Source organism: Convolutriloba macropyga, chromosome 12, assembly GCF_964194025.1.
Source record: "Convolutriloba macropyga chromosome 12, txConMacr16.3, whole genome shotgun sequence".
NCBI classification, from domain to species: domain Eukaryota; kingdom Metazoa; phylum Xenacoelomorpha; order Acoela; family Convolutidae; genus Convolutriloba; species Convolutriloba macropyga.
The window spans coordinates 24,694,198-24,720,871 of NC_134479.1; the positions used below are offsets into that span (position 1 = coordinate 24,694,198).

Sequence of the window (26,674 nt, forward strand, 5' to 3'; positions counted from 1 at the left end):
TCCCAACTTTTTAAACAGAGCAAAAAACTAGTATCATTGACTTAGAGAGCAATTCTGCATTAGGCAGGTCATTGATGTACAAAATGAACAAAACGGGACCCAAAAATGAGCACTGTGCCATATGTTAATGATTTTTGCTTTGATTTCGAGTTATTCCATAAAATATAATGTTTTTTGTCACTCAGCTGGCTTTCCATATAGCTTTAAACTTAAGATTTCAAGATTTTTTAGGAGAAGGTGATGATCAACTGTGTGCTATTTTTTTTAGATGAAGCAAACATAAATTTCATGAAAATTTGATCTCCAATACTGATTGGATTTCCTCTGTCAGGTCTTTGAACGCGTCAACACAATTCAAACTTGGCCGAATTCCAAATTGATATTGGTTCAGAATGTCATAATTTCTAATGAATCTTATCGTTCTTGTGTTTTTTTAAACATTCCTAAATGTGATGGTTAGGTATTTTTGTGGCAAAAAAAATTCAGCACTTTTCTGATCACCAGAACTCTTGCCAATTTTCAAAAATTAGGAAAAATAAGCTTCTTCAATGCATTGGTTAGTTTATCAGAAAAAGTCTTTGCGAGGATGGGATTTGAAATTTTGCAAACTTTATAGCTTATATCGATTAAGCTGACGTTTTTTGGTAAGATTTCCATCAAATTCCTCGCCTCATCAGGTGTTATATTTTGTATACCAAAATATGACTAATGTTGTGACCAGATAATGGAATAAATGTTGTTTAAGGAAAATTTGTTGCCAAAGCTGTTCGCATGTCTGCAAAGAGTTCTTTCAGATTGTCTGTAGTTATTTTTTGATTATTTCCCTCATTATCATCACAGGAAAAGAAGTATTACCATCACAAGAATCTGAAAAATGACCAGCCCAAACACAGTACTTTTGGTCCAAATTGCAAATTTTTTTACCTGTTACGTAAGCTGGTTATGATTTTTCCTGAGTGACCTAAAATAATGCCACAAAACTGTCTCCCTACCTTAAAAAAACGGTTTGGTACTAGTTGTTAGGTTTTCAAGCTTCAAAAAGAACAATTTATGCCAGAGAAACTGAGGTTAAGAAAAGTTAAGATTCAGTAAAGATTCTTAACTTTAGAAAAGATTCTGAGGTTAAGAAAAGTTGAGAGGTTGAGAGGTTAAGAAAAGTTAAGATTCAGTAAAAATTCTTAACTTTAGTAAAGATTCTTAATTAGGAAAAGAACATAAGGTTTCTGAAATAAACGTCAATTTTAAAATGAAAAACGGTCACAAACAGAAAACTATTTACCTTCCTAAGTAAAACGAACTAAATTTAACTGAATTCGGTTGAACTAAGTATTGTTGGATTAGTGTCAGATACAAATTGATGTATTTATTTTTATCGCAAATAAACATTAGTCCAAAGTTGACAATCAATGTGAAAATCACTTGTCTTCAAGTCGTTGCCCGCCAAAGAAAACCTAACCTAAAATGATATACTTGAGCCGCTTCTCAATGGGAGAAAGGGTCAAAAATTTCTGAGCTTTCAAACACATATATATTTCTTTGAAGCTTCTGCAAAAATTTTTTTAATGCCAGTGTTGTTAAAATTAGCAAGAATGCTGGCTGAAATGTAGCAGATTGGAGGATGCTAAATCTTTTTTAAACCTATTCTTGTGAGAATGTTTCTGATTTTTTTCCCGCTTTCGTTGTGGGTTTAAGATTTCTTGAGATGCTTTTCTAGTACATATTCTTTTCATAAGTTGGGCATTTAAATCAACAACTTTATCATAGCTACCGTCTCTTTTTTTCTAATAACTCACAGAAAACCGCTAAAACATGTTCTTCGAATAATGAAAAGGTGTTGTTTTGAACAAACATTTGTCATCGTTTCAGCGTTGAATTTTTAATGAAAAAATCTTCCCTACAGTTCGTTTTAGAAAATTTAGGATATTCTGTAGGTATGACCATTCATATGTACAGCAATAGATTAGAACTCCGAAGTTGATGATTGATTTTGCAAATGCGTTGTAAACAAGGAGAAGGTGTTCGCGTTGAAAATGACAAGATATTCGAATGTATCATATTGTTTGACAAAATCAAAACCATTTGCTGCATCATTGCTGACTCGAAAGCATTTGGTTTCGTTTTTGCCTGCATTCAAAGTAATTTTATTTAAGGATAGCCATTGGTTTAAAATTTCAGCATTTTTTTGAGATTTTTCCAACTTTTTAATTAGAGCAAAAAACTAGTATCATTGACTTAGAGAGCAATTCTGCATTGGGCAGGTCATTGATGTACAAAGTGAACAAAACGGGACCCAAAAGTGAGCACTATGCCATATGTTAATGATTTTTGCTTTGATTTCGAGTAATTCCATAAAATATATTGTTTTTTGTCACTCAGCTGGCTTTCCATATAGCTTTAAACTTAAGATTTCAAGATTTTTCAGGAGAAAGTGATGATCAACTGTGTGCGATTTTTGTCAGATGAAGCAAACATAAATTTCATGAAAATTTGATCTCCAATACTGTTTGGATTTCCTCTGTCAGGTCTTTGAACGCGTCAACACAATTCAAACTTGGCCGAATTCCAAATTGATATTGGTTCAGAATGTCATAATTTCTAATGAATCTTATCGTTCTTGTGTTTTTTTTAAACATTCCTAAATGTGATGGCTAGGTATTTTTGCGGCAAAAAAATTCAGCACTTTTCTGATCACCAGAACTCTTGCCAATTTTCAAAAATTAGAAAAAAATAAGCTTCTTCAATGCATTGGTTAGTTTATCAGAAAAAGTCTTTGCGAGGATGGGATTGGAAATTTTGCGAACTTTATAGCTTATATCGATTAAGCTGACGTTTTTTGGTAAGATTTCCATCAAATTCCTCGCCTCATCAGGTGTTATATTTTGTATACCAAAATATGACTAATGTTGTGACCAGATAATGGAATAAATGTTGTTTAAGGAAAATTTGTTGCCGAGCTGGTCGCATGTCTGCAAAGAGTTCTTTCAGATTGTCTGTAGTTATTTTTTGATTATTTCCCTCATTATCATCACAAGAAAACCAGTTATAGAATCTGAAAATTGATTTTATGGAAGCGTTTCTGCCTAAATTTGATCCGTCAAATTTTTCCGTGGCTTTGCGTAGTTTCGATGTCGCATCGTTTGTTTTGCGTTGAGAGACCTCTCGATTTTCTTATTTTTGGTTTTTCTTTGCAGCGCTTGTAATACTTGTTATGAACAAGAAAAGCTGTTTTTGCCGTTTTATCTGACCATAGTTATTTCTTGTTTGTGATTGATACAACGGATTTTAGTGGCATCACATCGTCAAGACGCTGTTTTAAGATTTTAGACAGATTTTCAACCTTACTATTTTGGTCAGATGCTGGCAAATTAGAGATTGGATGACCTAATTTAAGAAGAAACTTTGCGGAAACAATAGGATCAACCAGATTCGTCTCGTGTTGAATTCATTCATCAGTTGCTCTTGGCTCTGTCATTTTTTGTACATGGAAGCCCTTTTGAAACGGGACAGTGGTCGCTTGTCTTGGTGTTTTTTGTTTGACTTTTTAATTTTTTGGGCAAATAAGTGGTGAACGCATTATGCGGAAGTTGGTTTTACTGTTGTCTGCTTAAAACTGCACTCTTCAATCCTTAGGTTTGATGATTCTTTGATGACTGACAATCTAGTGAACCATTATTGGAATCTCCACAGCCAATCGAATATCCATTTAAGCTGATTGTTTTTTTTCAAATTTTTCTAAAACTACAGATAGTTCTGCAGTTGGAGGTTTTCATGAAAATTTTCAAAAATAATTCCTTTTATGAACTCTATCAAGCAAACTTTCTATTTCTTCGCTCAGCGTTTATAATTTCAGAATTTTAGTTTTTCTCTGCATAAATTGAAATACCTCCATTTGATTATGTTATCTGTTCAAAACTTGTGCGGAACAGTATTCGTTTATCTTATGCCCTTCAACTGCGTAACTATCTTTATAGCAAGACCAGCCCAAACACAGTACTTTTGGTCCAAATTGCAATTTTTTTACCAGTTACGTCAGCTGGTTATGATTTTTCCTGAGTGACCTAAAATAATGCCACAAAACTGTCTCCCTACCTTAAAGAAACGGTTTGGCACTAGTTGTTAGGTTTTCAAGCTTCAAAAAGAACAATTTATGCCAGAGAAACTGAGGTTAAAAAAAGTTAAGATTCAGTAAAGATTCTTAACTTTTCTGGCACTATATATATGTTTACTTTATGTTTACATTTTGTTGATATTTGTGTTTTTGTTTCTCGTTGCAATCATTCAATCATTTTTAAAAAAAATTGATGGAAGTTTGACTGCAATCAAAGTTTCAAAATACTTCCCCAGGTGAGCTTCATGGGCACCTGAGACTTTTCTAACACCAGGAGCGTAAAAACTATCCCGACTGCTTGGCTGTTCTTTAACTGCAAGGTTTTGAATATCATCAACTGATCTTACCACGGCTGAGCTTAAATTATTGGCGCTAATTGTGAACACTTTGACGCTACAAATTTTTTTGGTAGTAATCAAACCACAACGTTCTGAATTCTTCTTACTTGCAAGCTGATGAGGCGGTAAGCGCTCATTCTTGTAAATTGAGCGTCCGTAATGAGGAAGCATTGGACTTGCCAACCACGACTTTGTCCATAAATTTCATTTTTTTTGCAACAAAACTCAATAAATTTTGAGGGTGAAACACTTTCCTTCTTTCCAACAACATGGGTTGCGTTACAATTGCCTGGTGGGTCGAATAGTTTAGGTTTTTCTCGGAAAAATAACAAACTCTATCTGCAAGTGGTACAATGCTGTTTTTGAGGTGTATATTGGTCAAAATAAATTAATCTTTGGGCGAATATTTTTCGCAATCGAATTCTGTTTTTCCACATCATCATTTCGAGTTGTCAGAGCTAGGATTTGCTCATCTTTATTAGATAAATCACTCGTTAATTGTGACTGTAAATCAAGAACAGTAAATTTTTGATGTCTTTTCTAGCCATTTTTGGGACAAAAAGTTCAGAGCGAAAAAAAATACGTAAGCAGTAGTTAAAACAACGCAAGACTGCTCTACAGCTGCTCATTTGCTTTCTCGTTTGCCTATTTTCAAAGCTTTGTATATCAAATTAATTTTAAGTTCCTCGCAAAAACTAGTCAGATGTTTTATATCTAACGCGGATTTTTTTGCTAAACCAAGTGGAAATGCACGTGCTTTTATGGTGCTGTTTTTTTGTAAATCTAAATCTCGTGTACATTTTTGGTACCTCATAATTACTACTTGTTGCTGATCCAGTTTCTGTAATTGGGTTCTTGCCCCGCCATGCTGCTTCGAATTGAGTTTCAGCTATCTAATGGAATTGTTCAAATATTGTTTTCAAAAAATAGCGTGAGTTCAAATTATATAAGAGTGAGGTGTATGATCTGATTCAACTTTGGCTGTTTATTCTGTTTTTTGTTGCTTTTTGTCGCTAAATATAAATCTTCTATGTGATGGATGGGTGAATGTCTGACCAGTTTGTTCCAGACAAGTTTGAAATTCCCCTGGTCAATCGGTAGTCGTTTAGTAACATCAAACATTGTCGCTTTTTTAAACAGGTTCTTTATCAGCGTTTCGGGTCAGAATCCTTTACATTGTTCATTTATTCAAAGTAATTGGTTTTATTTAGTAAGATGTCCATTAGTCAATCATCTCCTTTAAACTGTTTCAGGAATTCTTCCGGCTGCGTTTTGAACCTCAATTAGATTACCACTATTGCGATATAATAATTGAATTAGGAGGGAGTATATTATTATGTTTTAAGAGCAATAATGATTCTTTCTGGGATTGTTTCTTAGGAAATGCAAATTCAGATGTAATATTTCAACCGCATTTATCGCAATGCTCGTTTTTATCTGTGACAGCAGTCACACCAGTTACTTCAAATTTTACCATTTTCACAGCTTTCAGCTCGCCTCGACTATGATGCGTTAGTAGCTTCCTTGATCGTGGAAGTTTTGTCATTTTTGCGTTTTGACTAAAAGAACGATTTCCCTCAAAAATTCAAATTGTATTGAGGAAATGTATTAAGCAAACGAGGTATGTTTTGAAGACATTCAAAAGCATTGTGAAAACATTGATTTACCCCTGTTGCTCTATTGTTCCATGATAGTGTATGTTAGTGCCTATTTCTCCGAATATTGGCATCGCTCTCCCGAGAATCCTTTCGCACACCTAAAACAATTGATCAGTTCAAATCATAATCAAAAAAATTTAAAGAGATTTATCATTGCGAAAAGCGATAAAGAAGCTGAGCTTAGAGTTATTATCATCAGCATCAAAAAAAATTATTGAAGTTTTCACTATTCAATATTTCTGTTTCTTTCCAGGCTCCAGATTTAGGCTTAGGGATAAGCAGAATAAAATACTGTTAACGTCGTCTCTGCAAAATCTGATACGTAAAAATACTGCTTTGACGTCTCTTCTAACACTCGTTGAAGTTTTTTTGCGGTTTTACCGAAAAGCCTATTTTCGTCTGAAATATATTTTTGTATTGACAGCATCCAAAAAACAGAGATCCTATAGTAAAATCCTACAAGAAGGTCACACTCCTAAATGTAAACATGTAAGGCGTAGTCGTGTTGCCTCTTTGCACGAACAAAGCGAACAGGTTTCTTGATTTCTTGTGAACGTGCGTATTATAAAAAAAATATTAAAAATGTCTAATAAGTTGTTCAGTATTGTTTTATAAAAATTAAACAAGAACTGAGCACCAAATCTTAGCGAGCCCAATAATGTAATGAGAGGGTTTTTTCGATAAAAGATATATTTGTAAGGAGGCAATGTCAAAAACACCACTTAGAATTGTTTTGATAAGACCCAATTTGAATTTCTACCGAAACACTTGACAAATCCATGTCAAGTGTTTCGGTAGAAGGAATTGTCGCTTAACTTATGCAAACTGATTTTTTGTTTGAGATTCAGTTGTACCATTCTCCAACTTTTTTTCAATTGCAAAACTATCTGATCTTTTTTAAAAACGTTTTTTTTTTAAGTTTTTTTTGTAAGTATTCTTTGTTGTTGAATCTTAAAGTAAATATACGACGATTCTAGCTCCTTATCTCATTTGATATTGAATTTTCTGATACTTCTGCTGTAATATATTTTTCCTACTACACGTTGATAAATCTGTGTATGAGCTTGCGCTAAAAATTTGATAGCTCGTAACAATGTAATCAAAAACATATTTCTATTTTCTGTTGAATTTTTGGGTTTCCTACTTTTTTAAATCTCCGTTTAGAAATTGATTGAGATGAAATTTTCCTGTTATGGTAAAGATATTTGGTTTGCGCCGTATATCAAGACGCTTATTGATACTGTGATTGTATGTATATTTTTCACGTTTTGATTAACAGCTTCAAATCGAGATTACACCTCACATTGTAGAAGTCTATTGCCTTTATTTTCCACAGCAGATCTGAGCTCCTAATTTTGAATTCGGTTTCACTTTTAAGCAAACATTCAAATACATGCTAAGTTCATTCTATTGAAAGGGCATCTTCATTGTCTAGTTTGTAGCTGAAAATAATTGTGTTCCTCTCAAATTATAATTAATTTGTTTTGTCCATCTATTTTGATATATTACAAACGTCTGATTACACGCGTGTAGTTGCACACGTTATGATTGCTCGTATTTCCCAAAACAGAAGTTACTATCAATGTCAATTAGTAGTTGTTCTTAAGGCGCGTTAGATTCATCGTAAATATAGACGAAGAACAGCAGTGGACCTAAACCTGAAAAATTTGCGTCACTGAAAATAGTACTTTTGTGCAGTTGAACACTTGGTTGTTTTTTTGAAAACAAAACTGTTTTGTAACAAAATCTCTTATCGAACCAATTTTGCTTCTGTTTATCTGACTTTTATAGTGAACTTTGATGATCAAGATTATCAAATTTTATTTATACACCTTATAGCGCGCAATGTGTACTGATTTTTGGCTCAATCGACAAAACGATTCTCCGGAGTTTTGACAGGTGCACGCACAGCGGAAACCTTACTGAGGGAAGCCATTTATTTTGAAGATATGATTATATATTTCAAAATCTACAGTAACTGCTTTCTGCAAAATATTCGTTTAAAGAACTTTCCGAAGACAATTTGAGCTGATTTTGGTGTACTATTAGAAGCCTTGCTTTTACCTCATGACTTGTACAGGTATCATTGCAGCACTTTTCAATGCACCCGTTATTAAGCAAAAAAATGCGTCACACACTACAGGATTGATGCTATAGATTTCTGGAACCAAATTTTTTCACATGAAAGTTTTTCTTTATAACAAACACTTCAATAGAAATTGTTTCAGAAAAAAAATTGAACCGTGCTGGCCTCGACAATAGAATGACAAGCACAATACTTTACGTTTTTGCCAGGCTTAGTTCTAATTAAAAAACTGTTCAATTCCTCTCTTTTTTAAAAAATATGGATTCCATGCAATCCCCTTTATCTGTCGCTTGTTAGAGCTATGAATTCTCAGTCGTTATTTTTGTTGAACTAGTTAAAAAAACTGCTTTAGCTTCACTCACAAAAATTATACTCAATTGTTGTGCTTGAACATGTGTTCTATAGCTTAGTTTTTTCTTCTTGTTTTTCCAAAAGCGTTGAGTATCATGATGCGCTTGCATTTCCTTTCGTTGTTTTTTTTTTCATTTTCTCTCATCTTTTTTTTCCAACTATTGCTGTAGCACAAAATTGATATGGCTTCAAGTTGCCTCGAACTCATATTAAAATGAATAATAAATCACTTGCTGCTCTTCTTCTTAAGTTTTTTCCGGAGTGCTTGAAATTTAATTCCATGAAACTGCATTTGATATGCTCTACGGGAGTTTATCTCTGTTAACTGAGATTTTCCCAAAAAGATTTTTACTCTGCGTTGACAGAAGCTTGCATTTTTTCTCTGCTGCATTCAAAAAAGAGCAGCAAACTACTCTAGAATTATCTCAAACTGCTGTTTGAGATAATTCATCTCTCAGGTTTCATATATTTTCATGTTTAATAATTTTTAAAAAACGGTTAAATTTGTTTTCGGAAAAATCATATGTCAGAGCCGACAAATTTTGTTGAGTTTGCAGTGTTACCGTAAAGCAGATATAGCTCATAAAAGTTTTCTGCCACTGACAAGGCGCTCTTTAACAGAATGGTTTTCTGCATCAGTGATCCGAGAACTTTCCCTCCGTGTCAATAACCATGATTATCGTTATCTGATTTCTTTTTTTGCTTCAACTTGAATTTTGTTTCCAGTTAATTTCTGTCGCTTTTAGTTGAATTCAATGACGCTATGAATAAAAAATCATTGTTCCTATCAGAAAATGTTTTTGAAGAAATCTAATGAATCCAACGTCCGTTTGTACAGGGGCAAATCTGCACTTGCTGAGCTGATAACTCTATTAAGCAATCAGTTGTCCATTGCTGACAAATCTTGCATTGTCAAGTTGTGCAATAAAGTAATTGACATCACGGTACTAACTATTTGTTCATGTTTTTTGTTTTCATCTCATTGATTGGCGATAACAGAAGCGAAGCCCTTTTCAAGTACTTTTTTATATCAGACGTATCAGTAAAACTTTGTTTCAGAAAAAATGAATCGTGCTGGCTTCGACATTAGAATGACAGCAAAATGATTCGTGTTTTTGCCACGCTTCGTTCTATTTAAAAAAACTGTCCAATTCCTCTATTTTCAAAATCTTGAATTCCGTGATATCTTCCCTTCTCAATAGCATGTTAGAGTCATGAGTTCTTTGTTGCTATTTTGTTGAAATACTTTTTCAAAAAAACCTGCGCTAGCGTATCTCATTAAATTTATGCTATTTTTTGTGTTTAAAAACATATGCTCAATCTCAGTTTATTCTTCTTATAGTTTTTCTAAAGCTTTGAGTTTCTATTTCTTAATGCGCTTGCATTTCTTTTTGATTTTTTACCCTTGTTTTCTTTTTTTTAATAATTTAACCCTTGCTCTGGTTGAAAAAAATTGTCTCGACCCTATTTGATCTGGATTCAAACAGAAGCGTTGATGCGTTGACAGAAGCTAAGCTTGCATTTCTTCTCTTCTGCATTTGAAAAAAGAGCGGAGGTTAAAATTACACTAGATTTGTCATAAAATATTGTTTCTGGCATATGGGTATTGTATTCCATGCCTTTTCTACTTACCTAGTACCGTACGTTACTTTGATCAAAATTGTAAGTATCAGGTATCTGGACCAACCAATGAGTTTCTATGCATGTTTTGTTTTTGCTTCCACTTAAAAATCAAAAGCTTTTATAACATATATACTGTGTTCGCTTTTCGGAACATTCGAAGCATTTAAGAAGCATTTGGTTCATAATACCGTAAAAACTTTCTAATTTGGTTAGTTTTTACAAAAACTGTTACCAATGAGAAACCATTTTTTTGTTAAAGCTTTAGCAGTGACAAATTGTGAAAAGTTGGAACAATCATTTTTTTAAGTTTACCTCTGAATTCCTTTCCGAAAAACTCAGGCCACTACTCTTTCTTTCATTTCATCTGTCCGATTTCATATATCATAGTTTTGTAATAATTTTTTTTTTAAAAAAAAGAATAAGGTTATATTTGTTTTTAGGAAAAATCATACGTCGGAGCCAACAAATTTTGATGAATTTGTAGTGTTACCGTAAAGCAGATAGCTCCTAAAAAGTTTATGCCAATTAGGAGGCGATCGTTGACAGAATAGATTTTTGCATCAGAAATCTGAAAGTTCTCCGTCCGTGTCAATTGTATGCCCGGGCCGAGGATTTTGCCCAAAAATAACGGGGAAAAGAGTGTAAAGAGTGTATAAATAAAAAATTACACCCCTATTTCTCCACTTAATTAAGAGTGGAAGAGTGTAATTATAGGAGTGTAATTTTAAAAAATTACCCTCTTTTCCACTATAGATAGGAGTGGAATACGCATACACCCTAATCCCCGCTAAATAGGTGTGGATTAGGGGTGAAAACTCGGCCCGGGTGGACAACTGTCTGGCGTCTGGTATTTTCGGTCTGGCGAGTGGTCTGAAAAAAGACTGTTTAGTGTGGTCCATATCTATCTTTGGGTTTTGTCTGTCTGGATCCCGCTTTCCGGCATCAATTCGGTCTGGCCAACAACTACCCTGGTCGCCCAATTCATCCTTGGTGCTGACTGTTCCTAAAAGTCTGCTGTTGATAACTTTATGAACTCGACAGATTTTTCGCAACCCACGTTGTCGAAGAGGAGTTTTTTTGCACGTTCCAATGAGGCCTTCCATCGGCTCAACGACATGAGGTTCCCCACGTGAAGTGTAATTTCGAGCAATCTTTTCCGATCCATATATCAATTTCCATATATGGAGATGTATCTCAATCTCAATCTCATTCTCAATCTCTTACAAAATTCATTTGTACTGAAAAGCTCTACTCAGACTCATCACCACTTTGTGGATTAATTGCTCATACAGTTAAGCAAGTGAACGAGCAACAATAGATCTCCTTGTAAGTGTCATTTTGGTATGATACTTCTCCCACTCGAACAAGTCCCAACCGGTTTTTTGCTGGCAACTGGATTGACTCAACCTGTATATCAAGTCGGTTCTGATGTTGTAGGGTTGCAGTTTTGCTATATCTGTCTTCAACAATCGTAACATTGTATGAAAATGTTTTTCATTACCGTTTTGCTTTGAAGAACCCAATAGATCTTCTTAATGTCATAAGCTTCTTTTCGATCTTCTGGGTGACAGTTGATTTTGTGCTGTAGCTCCAAAAGGACTCTGTAAACCCCTTTTTTTGCCTGCGATAACCTGTACCAGCCCGGGAAAAGCTGGATAAAAATTGTTGGCTTCTTCGTTCTGTCGGTCCCGTATTTGAGTTTTATCACGCAATTTGAAAATGTACCATTACAACAACTCTAAATTCACACCAGTAGCCAAAATTAGTTGCGTCAAGGATGAAGCTAATAGATTTCAGTGGTTGGCAATCCGCATTTGTTTTGTGACAAAAAAAAACTTAATTACGTTTCTGAAAAAATGTTTTTGTAATTGTTCTTCATATTTCATACTTTGTCTGATAGAAACTTCAGTCCTTGCAACCAGTGAGTTTCTTCAAAAATTCTGGTTGCAGCCCATTTCAAGGATTCCGCACAAATTCCGCTCAAAATGGAAGTGACGACCCCTATGGGCGAAATTGACCGGAAAGAACTGAATCGTTGAAAAAAGATGCAAGAAGGGCGGAGAATTCGAGCGGGGACTAAAAGCAAGGGATGAGCAAGTAAGAAAACACTCCACAAGTAGTTCCCTGGCCTTTATAGTGAGACTTTTTTTCGAAAAATTGATTTATTGATGAATTCTTTTGGATATGGTAACATTGTCCAAATTTTTGCGTAACTCTACTCGCTTGTGTTAATCATGAAACTCTAGCAACACATGTTTGTTCTGAGTCTTTAAGTGAAATAAGTGTTCTATATAATAAGAGTTACAGAATTTTCTGGTAACTCAATTTGATAAACCAATGACGACATCACGCATTGAAAATGATTTGAGATTTAATTGATAGTAAGGGCTGTTGTTGCTAGATTGGTTACATGAGCTCCTAAAGAATGTAAATAAAAAAACTGTCTCAGAATGACATCTGTGAAATTAGTACAACTTTTTTTTAAATAATACCAATTATTTGGAGAATATTATAGTTGTGAAGCAACTTATTTTGGTTTCTCATAAATTTCAAACAAAAATTGGTGAATTTTTTTTTATGTTCCTGGGGGAACCAATTGATAAAATCAGGTGCATATCACATAAAATCTCGCTCGAACCCACGCGCAAAACTAACGTACGCTCAGACTGAAACAAAACGGCCACTTCGACGGAAACCGCCAGCATGTTTTCCCCGGAACCTTTTGATGGCACGAAAGATGTATCGGCACATATCACTCAGTTTTAAGTTATTAGGTAATTTGTTAAACTCGCTGGCGCTTCGTACAGATGCTGATGAAAATTTTGAGTTGGATGTTGATGATCACCTTTACACTGATAAGAGCAATTGGAGTTTGTCAATAAAGTAGAGATCTGGTGCAATAGAACACGATTACTCGCTGGATCAATCGAATAGATTCTATGCTGAATAGAATGGCTGTCAGTCAAATTAACTATAGCTCCTGGAAAGGAAAGAAACCGAAGGAAAAAACCTGTTCTTCTCCAGTAGCAATTCAAAGAAGGTCCTTTCTAGGTCATTTCGCAAACATCCTTCTAATTCATCTCGTTCACCAAGCATCGGTATATGCGTTCACCTTAATAAAGACATCGTCTGTTATCAATGCAACGGTAAGTTGTACATTGAAAATAAATGTCGCAGTTGTTGTTCATGTTGTTCCAGTTCTTATAATAGAAAAAATTTTTCAGGAACAAAAACGCATTCAATAAATTGACGTAGAAAGTACTTTGTCTTTTCGTGTTTACCAAATGACACAACTGGACTCAATATATGGGATTCAATCCCACCTTTCATGTGTTAAAATTTTCAATGCACTCTCAACCTCTTTAATAGATACTGGGACCGTTATCAGTTTTATAGGCAAATCAACACTGGAGAGGATGATTTTCCCATGGTTGGAGTCAGCTGACATACAATCCGCCCCTATAAATGGATTCAGCTTTGTTTTGCTGGAAAGAATTGCTCATTGTGTGAATTGTTTCATGGCAGAGCAATTTAGTAGGAACTTGTTTTTTGGCTCTGGTTATATATGTCCCATCACCTTTAGGACCGGCTTTCCTTTGACATTCAAATTCAGTTTTTTGGTTCAGTTAGATTTAGGCAAAAGAATTTTATAATGTGTAAGTCCGCCCATTGTGACGTTGAGTAGACTGACTTGAAAATTGGTATATATTTTTAACGCTACAAAGCTTACGCCAAGAAGAGAAAGTCTTAACTTATGTAGACCCACGTCACACACAGAGTCAATGCAAACCCAACCTGTGCTGCTTTATTGCTTATAATGAGAGATTATGTCGACTTAGTTGGTTTGGTTGAACTATTAGAAAATCAGAGTGAGACTTACATAATTGCGTCAGCGCTTGTGTTTATAAAAATAATAGAGTTTGTAAGAATGGCTGTCATTCAAATTAACTATAACTCCTGGAATGGAAAGAAACCGAAGGAAAAAAAACCTGTTCATCTCCAGTAGCAGTTCAAAGAAGGTCTTTTCTATGTAATTTCGCAAACATCCTTCTAAGTCATCTCGTTCACCAAGCGTCGGTATATACGTTCACCTTAATAAAGACATTGTCTGTTATCAATGCAACGGTAAGTTGTACATTGAAAAAAAATGTCGCAACTGTTGTTCATGTGGTTCCAGTTCTTATAAAAGAAGAATTTTTTCAGAAACAAAAAAGCATTCAATAAATTGACGTAGAAAACACTTTGTCTTGTTGTGTTTACCAAATGACACAACTGGACTCAATTTATTGGATTAAATCCCACCTTTCTTGTCTTAAAACTTTCAATGTACTCTCAACCTCTTTAATAGATACTGGGACGTTATCAGTTTTATACAAAAATCACACTGGAGAGGATGGATTTCCCCTTGGTTGGAGTCAGCTGACATACAATCAGACCCTATAAATGGATGGCAGCTTTGTTTTGCTGGAAAGAATTGCTTATTTTGTGAATTATTTCATGGCAGCGCAGTTTAGTAGGAACTTGCTCTGTGGCTGTGGTTATATATGTCCCATCACCTTTAGGACCGGATTTCCTTTGACATTCAAATTCAGTTTTTTGGTTCAGTTAGATTTAGGCAAAAGAATTTTATAATGTGTAAGTCCGCCCATTGTGACGTTGAGTAGACTGACTTGAAATTCGGTATATGTTTTTAACGCTACAAAGCTTACGCCAAGAAGAGAAAGTCTTAATTTATGTAGACCCACGTCACACACAGGTTCAATGCAAACCCAACTTGTGCTGCTTTATTGCTTATAATGAGAAATTTTGTAAACTTAGTTGGCTTGGTTGAACCATTAGACAATCAGAGTGAGATTTACGTAATTGCGTCAGCGCTTGTGTTTATAAAAAATATAGAGTTCGTAAGAATAGCTGTCAGTCAAATTAACTATAACTCCTGGAAAGGAACGAAACCGAAGGAAAAAAACCTGTTCTTCTCCAGTAGCAATTCAAAAAGGTCCTTTCTAGGTCATTTCGCAAACATCCTTCTAATTCATCTCGTTCAACACGCGTCGGTTTATGAGTTCACCTTAATAAAGACATTGACTGTTATCAATGCAACGGTAAGATGTACATTGAAAAAAAGTGTCACAATTGTTGTTCATGTGGTTCCAGTTCATATAAAAGAAGAATTTTTTCACAAACAAAAACGCATTCAATAAATTTACGTAGAAAGTACTTTGTCTTGTCGTGTTTACCAAATGACACAACTGGACTCAATATATTGGATTCATGCCCACCTTTCATTTCTCACAATTTTCAATGTACTCTCAACCTCTTTAATAGATACTGTGACCGTTATCAGTTTTATACGAAAATCAACTCTGGAGAGGATGGATTACCCCTTGGTTGGAGTTAGTTGACATAAAATCCGCCTCTATAAATGGATTGCAGCTTTGTTTTGCTGGAAGGAATTGCTTATTTTGTGAATTATTTCATGGCAGCGCAGTTTAGTAGGAACTTGCTTTGTGGCTGTGGTTATATATGTCCCATCACCTTTAGGACCGGATTTCCTTTGACAATCAAATTCAATTTTTTTGGTTCAGTTAGATTTAGGTGAAAGAATTTTAGAATGTGTAAGTCCGCCCATTGTGACGTTGAGTAGACTGACTTGAAGTTCGGTATATGTTTTTAACGCTACAATGCTTAAGCCAAGAAGAGAAAGTCTAAATTTATGTAGACCCACGTCACACACAGATTCAATGCAAACCCAACCTGTGCTGCTTTATCGCTTATAATGAGACATTGTGTCGACTTAGTTGGCTTGGTTGAACCATTAGACAATCAGAGTGAGATTTACGTAATTGCTTCAGCGCTTGTGTTTATAAAAATGATAGAGTTCGTAAGAATAGCTGTCAGTCAAATTAACTATAACTCCTGGAAAGGAAAGAAACCGAAGGAAAAAAACCTGTTCTTCTCCAGTAGCAACTTAAAGAAGGTCCTTTCTAGGTCATTTCGCAAACAATCTTCTCATTCATCTCGTTCACCAAGCGTCGGTATATGCGTTCGCCTTAATAAAGACATTGTCTGTTATCAATGCAACGGTAAGTTGTACATTGAAAAAAGAATGTCAGAATTGTTGTTCATGTGGTTCCAGTTCTTTTAAAAGAAGAATTTTTCCAGAAACAAAAACGGATTCAATAAATTGACGTAGAAAGTACTTTGTCTTGTTGTTTTTACCAACTGACACAACTGGACTCAATATATTGGATTCAATCCCACCTTTCATGTCTTAAAATTTTCAATGTACTCTCAACCTCTTTAATAGATACTGGGACCGTTATCAGTTTCATACGAAAATCAACTCTGGAGAGGATGGATTTCCTCTTGGTTGGAGTTAGCTGACATAAAATCCGCCCCTATAAATGGATTGCAGCTTTGTTTTGCTGGAAAGAATTGCTTATTTTGTGAATTATTTCATGGCAGCGCAGTTTAGTAGGAACTTGCTTTGTGGCTGTGGTTATATATGTCCCATCACCTTTAGGACCGGATTTCCTTTGACATTCAAATTCAATATTTTGGTTCAGTTTAATTTAGGTGAAAGAATTTTAGAATGTGTAAGTCCGCCCATTGTGACGTTGAGTAGACTGACTTGAAGTTCGGTATATGTTTTTAACGCTACAACGCTTACGCCAAGAAGAGAAAGTCTAAATTTATGTAGACCCACGTCACACACAGATTCAATGCAAACCCAACCTGTGCTGCTTTATCGCTTATAATGAGACATTGTGTCGACTTAGTTGGCTTGGTTGAACCATTAGACAATCAGAGTGAGATTTACGTAATTGCGTCAGCGCTTGTGTTTATAAAAATGATAGAGTTCGTAAGAATAGCTGTCAGTCAAATTAACTATAACTCCTGGAAAGGAAAGAAACCGAAGGAAAAAAACCTGTTCTTCTCCAGTAGCAACTCAAAGAAGGTCCTTTCTAGGTCATTTCGCAAACAACCTTCTAATTCGTCTCGTTCACCAAGCGTCGGTATATGCGTTCACCTTAATAAAGACATTGTCTGTTATCAATGCAACGGTAAGTTGTACATTGAACAAAAATGTCACAATTGTTGTTCATGTGGTTCCAGTTCTTATAAAAGAAGAATTTTTTCAGAAACAAAAACGCATTCAATAAATTGACGTAGAAAGTACTTTGTCTTGTTGTGTTTACCAACTGACACAACTGGACTCAATATATTGGATTCAATCCCACCTTTCATGTCTTAAAATTTTCAATGTACTCGCAACCTCTTTAATAGATACTGGGACCGTTATCAGTTTTATACGAAAATCAATTCTGGAGAGGATGGATTTCCCCTTGTTTGCAGTCAGCTGACATAAAATCCGCCCCTATAAATGGATTGCAGCTTTGTTTTGCAGGAGAGAATTGCTTATTGTGTGAATTGTTTCTTGGCAGCGCAATTTTGTAGGAACTTGCTTTGTGGCCGTGGTTATATATGTCCCATCACCTTTAGGACCAATTTTCCTTTGACATTCAAATTCAATTTTTTGGTTCAGTTAGATTTAGGTAAAAGAATTTTAGAATGTGTAAGACCGCCCATTGTGACGTTGAGTAGACTGACTTGAAGTTCGGTATATGTTTTTAACGCTACAATGCTTACGCCAAGAAGAGAAAGTCTGAATTTATGTAGGCCCACGTCACACACAGACTCAATGCAAACCCAAACTGTGACGCTTTATCGCCTATAATGAGAAATTATGTCAACTTAGTTGGCTTGGTTGAACCATTAGACAATAAGAATGAGATTTACGTAATTGCGTCAGCGCTTGTGTTTATAAAAATACTAGAGTTTGTATCCTGAATTCTACAAATAGCAACAATGATTTTTACCCTAACCAAAGAACTACAGCGTTAAAAAGAGCGCCTGAAAATTGAATCTTTAGCCCTACGAAAACTCCCCCAAAAAAGTGTTCAACCATCTTGCAAAGTTTCAAAAGACAATAGCGCCTGGTTATTTATCGACTAAATGAATAACACTCACTGAGTTTGCGCGAGAAAAATTGGACCTTGGAAGATTAAAAATGAGGAAGCCAAAAATCCTAGTTCCAAAGTGAGATCGCAGCTAGCGCTTGGTGATACGTTACTCTAAATTAACGCTCAGGCTGTTAAAATAACATGGCCCTTGCCACGTATTCAGGATATTCTGGGATTTTAACAAGGTATCTGTAGTTTTTCAAACCTTTATCTAGAAACATGCTTCCACCCAATGAAAAATGAAGAAGATGAATATTTCAGTTCTTTAATAACTTCTTTTGGTCTGTATCAATAGAACAGAAAGGTAATTGGGCTTTGTAACGAACTGTGTGCATTTCAATGGAACTGGTGGTAATAGTTTTAACTTACAAAGTCGTACTGGTGTATACTGATGATACAATTGTTTATGGCAGACTGACTGAGGAACATCTTAAGAACTTAGATACTACTCCTGGTGGAATAGGGGAGGCAAAGATGTCGCCTTCAAAAAATACATTTACTCCAAAATTTTTTCTATTTTCCAGGACACATCACTTCATAGGTTGGTTTCAAACAGACATTCAAACGGAACGTGCTAAAAAAATAGCAGATAACGAATACCCTATATCAACAAAAGTGAAGCAGGTGCTCGTATTTGTAGAATGAACAGGACTTCACCGGAAGTTCTTTCCTAGATTTGATAACACAGTTCAGCCTCTAAACAATCTTTGGAGGGAAGACTAAAAGAAAGCGCTTTTGTTTTCGAAAAAGTTGTTACTGAAAGCTCCTTTTTGGGATTTCCAACGAACACAATCCATTCGTTTTATGAACAGCCACAGCTCTATCTCAAGCGGTGCTTTCAAAGAGCCCTAATTGTCAGAAAAAAATTATCGATTATGCTAGTAAAACATTGCGGACGGAGAGTTTTCTTATTCAGCAACAAAGCTTGAAATAATTGCTGTTGTTTAAATTAGACATTTATTTTTGGAATATCGCACTGGCTGACAATTTGAAGTAAAAACTGATCATCGGGCCCTCATTTGTTTGTACTACTTCAAAAAATCCATTGGCCTGTTGGCTAGATGATTTGAAAAATTAATTTTTTTACTTTGAATTCAAACAGTGAAAAGAAACACAAATAGCGCATTCCGATGCTTTGCTGCGTACCCCAAATTTTTCACGCAATGTGTCAGCAGTTGAACTAGATCCTTCAGTAGAAGCAAATCTGTTCTTGGTAGGTCAAAGAAGGATGATTAAATCTTGGTAAAGGTGCGTTTTTGTTGACCGCTCAAAGTAGGCCTCACCGGTTTGAAACAATCTGGAGAGCCAACATATTTAAAAGAGCACTGTCATCAATTTGAATCCCTATTTTTTAGGGAAGAATGTGTATATCGACAGATTGGTTCAGTTCAAAGAGAGTAACTTTTTGTTCCGCAACACGAAGTTTCAAGTTTTTTAATTATTCTTCATAAGAATATAGTCGCTGGTCATTTGGGCGCTGCTAAAAACTTACAGCGGGTTGAGCAACACTTCTAATGGCCATATGTCAAAGGTAAAATCGAAACTTTGGTCTCAAGTTGTGATCAACGTCAAAAACGGAGGAGTCCGAAACAAAAACACTGGGTAGGCACTTTTGATAGGCACGCCCCACAACCAATCTGCCATATAACTTGCATTTTTCAAGGTTTGTTGCCTGTCAGCAGAGTCATTAAATATATCGTCACTGTAGGTGGTAACTTCTCTCGGTGTTTCGAGGTTACTTCTTTACAAGGCATTAAGTCAACTAATAACTGTATTGCTTTTTTGATGCGTGGAAAAACCGGTTTGCAGTCCGGGAGCGTTTTTAGTGGCAATGGTATCCAATTTACTTCAGAACTCAGCAATTTTTGTCAGAAATGGGAATAGAGAAGAAGTACTTTAAACTCATCAACGGTGAGCACTTAAAAGGAACGATAGGAGACGGCTGGGCAGACCAAGTGCTCTGGGAGATTACTAGGTTTTATGATCGCTTACAGGTCAGCGGTTGATGAACCAACTGGTTTGACACCTTTTGAGTTATGTGCAGACATGAAAAGAGAAAACCATTGAATTTTTAAACCCAAATTTGACGGATTAGACAACGAGCACTTTAGACAAAAAATCAGCTGGTTTATGATGGCTTACAGGTCAGCGGTTGATTAACCAACTGGTCTGACACCTTTTGAGTTATGTGCAGACATGAAAGGAGACAGACCATTAATTTTTTAAACCCAAGTTTGACGGATTTGACACTAAGGTTTTTAGACAAAAACAAGTTTCTGCACAAAAAATCATTGCTCTTCATGCAAAGAACAGGATATCATGTTGGTACACTCACCAGTTTGAAAAACAGGTCAAAATTTCAGGCTCAAAAGCCACTGGACAGAACCTTATGTTATCAAAAAAGAAGTTAACGATGTAAATTTCACAGTGCAAAATATTAACAATGATAAAAGGGCATTATTGACTATGACCGTAAAAAAAACCAAAAATAGCTTCATGGAGAAACGTATAACGCATCCTAGAAAAACATCTCTGAAAACACAGATTGCGGTTTACAAATGGGAAAAGGTACAATCAAAATCCTTGATTAGAGTCTGATGATGATGTCCTGATTTTTTGAACCTGATGGGAGTTCTAATCAATTTCCTCAACCACCTAGGTCTGGTAGAAAAGCAACTGGTAATTTCAACCAACTAAAATTGCAACCATCATGGCAAGGTCACCAGGGTACTATTACTTACTTTAATTCTTAGGGCGAGGATAAATATTTTCCTTTGATAGCGCTTGCAATGTCTCTGTCAGCAATAGGAACAGTGGTGAGATACGAAACTTAACAGTTGCTATCAACCAATTTTTTTTCATTAATGCATCTGACATATGTTCAAACTCGGTAGGCACTTTTGATAGGCATTTTTCACAACCAATTTGTCATATATCTTTCAATTTTCTATGTCTGTTGTCTATCAGCAGAGTCGGAAAATATATAGTCACTGTAGGTAATAACTTCTCCCGGTGTTTCCTTTACAAGGCAACACTTAGTGTTTATGGAGGCTATTCCTTTACAAGGCATTAAATCAACTAATATCTGCACTGCTTTTATTGTCGCGTGGATAAACCGGTTTGCTGTCCGGGAGTGCATTGACAGTGGCAATAGTGTCCTGTGTACTTCAAAACTCTCCAAGGTTTGCCAGAAATTGGGAATAGAAAAGAGGTACTTTAAACTCACCAGAAGTGAGCTCTTAAATAGAAAGCTAGGGGACGGCTGGGCAAACTAAATGGTCTGGGACACTACTAGGGTATAAGATGGCTTACTGGTCAGCCCTTGATAAACCAACTGGTCTGACACCTTTCGAGTTATGTGCAGACAAGAAAGGAGAAAACCCATTGAATTTTTGAAAAAAATTTTGACGGATTTTTGAACACCCAATAGCTTTTAATCTGTAGTTTGGAGCACTTTAGGCAAAAACTAATTTTTGTAAAAAAAAGTTGTTGCCCGTCATACAAAGAACAGGATCTCATGTTGGTACACTCACCAGTTCAAAAAACAGGTAAAAAATTCAGGCTCAAAAGCCACTTGACAAAACCTTTTGTTATCAAGAAAGAAGTTAACGAGGTAATTGTCGCAGTAAAAAATGTTAACAATGATAAAATGGCATTAAAGACTATGACCATTATAAACACCAAATTAATAATTTCATGGAGAAACGTATAACGCACCCTAGAAAAACATCTCTGAAAACAGAGATTGAGGTTTTGAAAACGGAAAAGGTACAATAAAAAAACTGGATAACAATCTGATGATGATGACTTGATTTTTTTGAACGTGATGGGAGTTCTAATCGTTTCCATCAAAAACCTAGGTCTAGTAGAAGAGCAACTGGGAATTTCAACCAAGCAAAAGTGCAACCACTATTGCAACGTCACCAGGGTACTTTTACTTACTTTAATGCTTAGGGCGAGGATAAACATCTTTCTTGTGATAGCGCTTGCAATGTCTCTGTCAGCAAGGAACAGTGGTGAGATACGAAACTGAACAAGTGCTTTCAGCCATTTTTTTTTCGTTTATGCGTCTGACAGTTGTCCACACTTGGTAGGCACTTTTGATAGGCACGCCTCACAACCATTTTGCCATATATCTTTCAACTTTCTATGTCTGTTGCCTATCAGCAGAGTCGGAAAATATATAGTCACTGTAGGTAATAACTTCTCCCGCTGTTTCCTTTACAAGGGAACTTCTCCCGGTGTTTCCTTTCCTCCAGGATCTCATGTTGGTACACTCACCAGTTCAAATAACAGGTAAAAAATTCAGGCTCAAAAGCCACTGGACAAAACCTTTTGTTATCAAGAAAGAAGTTAACGAGGTAACTGTCACAGTAAAAAATGTTAACAATGATAAAATGGCATTAAAGACTATGACCATTATAAACACCAAATTAATAGTTTCATGGAGAAGCGTATAACGCATCCTAGCAAAACATCTCTGAAAACACAGATTGAGGTTTTGAAAACGGATTTTTGAACACCGAATAGCTTTTAATCTGTAGTTTGGAGCACTTTAGGCAAAAACTAGTTTTTGTAAAAAAAATCGTTGCCCGTCATACAAAGAACAGGATTTCATTTTGGTACTCTCACCAGTTCAAAAAACAGGTAAAAAATTCAGGCTCAAGAGCAACTGGAGAGAACCTTTTGTTATCAGGAAAGAAGTTAACGATGTAAATTTCACAGTACAAAATATTAACAATGATAAAAGGGCATTATTGACTATGACCGTAAAAAACACCAAAAATAGCTTCATGGAGAAACGTATAACGCATTCTAGAAAAAAATCTCTGAAAACACAGATTGAGGTTTTGAAAACGGAAAAGGTACAATAAAAAAACTGGATTGCAGTCTGATGATGATGACTTGATTTATTTGAACCTGATGGGATTTCTAATCGTTTCCATCAAAAACCTAGGTCTGGTAGAAGAGCAACTGGTAATTTCAACCAAGTAAAAGTGCAACCGCTGTTGCAGCGTCACCAGGGTGCGATTACTTACTTTAATGCTTAGGATGAGGATAAACACCTTTCTTGTGATAGCGCTTGCAATTTCTCTGTCAGCAATAGGAACAGTGGTGAGATACGAAACTGAACAAGTGCTCTCAATCAATTTTCCTTTTTTCATTTATGCATCTGACAGATGTCCACACTCGGTAGGCACTTTTGGTAGGCACGCCTCACAACCACTTTGCCATATATCTTACAATTTTCTAGGTCTGTTGCCTATCAGCAGAGTCGTAAAATATATCGTCACTGTTGTTGATAACTTCTCCCGGTGTTTCCTTTACAAGTCAACGCTACGTGTTTATGGAGGCTTTTCCTTTACTAGGCATTAAGTGAACTAATATCTGTATTGCTTTTATTGTCGCGTGGATAAACAGGTTTGCTGTCCGAGAGTGTTTTGAGAGTGGCAATGGTGTCCAGCTTACTTCAAAACTCTCCAAGGTTTGCCAGAAATTGGGAATAGAGAAGAGGTACTTTAAACTCCCCAGAAATGAGCACTTAAATAGAATGCGAGGGGACGGCTGGGCAAACTAAGTGGTCTGGGACACAACTAGGGTATAAGATGGCTTACTGGTCAGCCGTTGATAAACCAACTGGTCTGAAACCTTTCGAGTTATGTGCAGACATGAAAGGAGAAAACCCATTAAATTTTTGAAAGAAATTTTGACTTATTTTTGAACACCCAATAGCTTTTAATCTGTAGTTTTGAGCACTTTAGGCAAAAACTAATTTTTGTAAAAAAAAATTGTTGCCCGTCATACAAAGAACAGCATCTCATGTTGGTACACTCACCAGTTCAAAAAACAGGTCAAAAATTCAGGCTCAAAAGCCACTGGACAGTACCTTTTGTTATCAAGAATGAAGTTAACGCTGTAACTGTCACAGAAAAAATGTTGACAATGATAAAATGGCATTAAAGTCTATGACCGTTATAATCACTAAATTGATAGTTTCATGGAGAAAAGTATAACGCATCCTAGCAAAACATCTCTGAAAACACAGATTGAGGTTTCGAAAACGGATTTTTGAACACCGAATAGCTTTTAATCTGTAGTTTGGAGCACTTTAGGCAAAAACTAATTTTTGTAAAAAAAATCGTTGCCCGTCATACAAAGAACAGGTCTCATGTTGGTACTCTCACCAATTCAAAAAACAGGTCAAAAATTCAGGCTCAAGAGCAACTGGAGAGAACCTTTTGTTATCATGAAAGAAGTTAACGATGTAACTGTCACAGTAAAAAATGTTAACAATGCTAAAATGGCATTAAAGACTATGACCGTAATAAAGACTAAATTAATAATTTCATGGAGAAACCTATAACGCATCCTAGAAAAACATCTCTGAAAACACAGATTGAGGTTTTGAAAACGGAAAAGGTACAATAAAAAAACTGGATTGCAGTCTGATGATGATGACTTGATTTTTTTGAACCTGATGGGATTTCTAATCGTTTCCATCAAAAACCTAGGTCCGGTGGAAGACCAACTGGTAATTTCAACCAAGTAAAAGTGCAACCGCTATTGCAGCGTCACCAGGGTACAATTACTTACTTTATTGCTTAGGACGAAGATAAACATCTTTCTTGTGATAGCGCTTGCAATTTCTCTGTCAGCAATAGGAACAGTGGTGAGATACGAAAACGAACAAGTGCTTTCAACCAATTTTACTTTTTCTTTTATGCATCTGACAGATGTCCAGACTCGGTAGGCACTTTTGATAGGCACGCCTCACAAGCATTTTGCCATATATCTTGCAATTTTCTAGGTCTGTTGCCTATCAGCAGAGTCGTAAAATATATCGTCACTCTAGTTGATAACTTCTCCCGGTGTTTATGGAGGCTTTTCCTTTACTAGGCATTAAATGAAGTAATATCTGTACTGCTTTTATTGTCGCGTGGATAAACAGGTTTGCTGTCCGAGAGTGTATTGAGAGTGGCAATGGTGTCCAGTTTACTTCAAAACTCTCCAAGTTTTGCCAGAAATTGGGAATAGAGAAGAGGTATTTTAAACTCACCAGAAGTGAGCTCTTAAATAGAATGCGAGGGGACGGCTGGGCAAACTAAGTGGTCTGGGACACTAATAGGGTATAAGATGGCTTACTGGTCAGCCGTTGACAAACCAACTAGTCTGACACCTTTTGAGTTATGTGCAGACATGAGAGGAGAAAGTCCATTGAATTTTTAAATCAAATTTTGACGGATTTTTGAACACCTAATAGCTCTTAATCTGTAGTTTGGAGCACTGTAGGCAAAACCTAATTTTTGTAAAAAAAATTTTGTTGCTCGTCATACAAAGAACAGGATCTCATGTTGGTACACTCACCAGTTCAAAAAACAGGTCAAAAATTCAGGCTCAAAAGCCCCTGGACAGTACCTTTTGTTATCAAGAATGAAGTTAACGCTGTAACTGTCACAGAAAAAAATGTTGACAATGATAAAATGGCATTAAAGTCTATGACCGTTATAATCACTAAATTAATAGTTTCATGGAGAAGCGTGTAACGCATCCTAGCAAAACATCTCTGAAAACACAGATTGAGGTTTTGAAAACGGAAAAGGTACAATAAAAAAACTGGATTGCAGTCTGATGATGATGACTTGATTTTTTTGAACCTGATGTGAGTTCTAATCGTGTCCATCAACAACCTAGGTCTGGTAGAAGAGCAACTGGTAATTTCAAACAAGTAACAGTGCAACCGCTATTTCGAGGTCACCAGGGTACTATTACTTACTTTAATGCTTTGGGCGAGGATAAACATCTTTCTTGTGATAGCGCTGGCAATGTCTCTGTCAGCAATAGGAACAGTGATGAGATACGAAACTGAACAAGCGCTATCAACCAAATTTTATTCATTAATGCATCTCACGGATGTCCACACAATAAGTTGGATACAGAAAATATAACTATTGTGGTTTTGTACAACATGCCACAGAAATAGTCATTTACTTGAGTTTTTGTATGTACCGTGCTTTGTCTAGAAAAGTGCTTAATCAGTCATAGTTGATGATGCAATATACATTGCAGAAGAACCAAGGTTGATTCCCATTTATTTTTCAACTGAAACGTGGATATGTTGCGCTAACTTGACGAACCAGCACTTCACACCGCCTCGATTTTTAAATTCCGATTTTAGATTGAAAAAAATCCATTGTCGAGTTTGGACAACAGAAAGCTGTGGAGCGCAAATGTTTTCCATGTACTGCTAAATTCAATAAAAGAGTTTGAAATAAGGCTATCGATGGGCTGATTGCGTGGAATGAAGAACATTAATGGGATATGTAATGTGCGGCTCGATAGCAGTTACTTCCATAGACAAAGTGATAGGAAAGTCACTTCCATAGACAAAATAACGCAACCTCGTCGCTGGAATCGAAGGATCAATCACATTTTTCAGATTACATATTGCATGTTTAATGGCTCCGATATTATTCATGATTCAGTGG

The 26,674-nt window shown here is 35.8% G+C and overlaps 1 long non-coding RNA gene across 1 annotated transcript in view; it reads right to left on the reverse strand.

Annotated features, from left to right (window-relative positions):
• The window catches only part of LOC142350720 (uncharacterized), a 39,583-nt gene that overhangs the window by 2,169 nt on the left and 10,740 nt on the right, over positions 1-26,674 (reverse strand). The window contains exon 2 of the long non-coding RNA XR_012760899.1: positions 6,114-6,202. This is a non-coding gene — a long non-coding RNA (uncharacterized LOC142350720). The remainder of the gene's footprint in view (positions 1-6,113; positions 6,203-26,674) is intronic.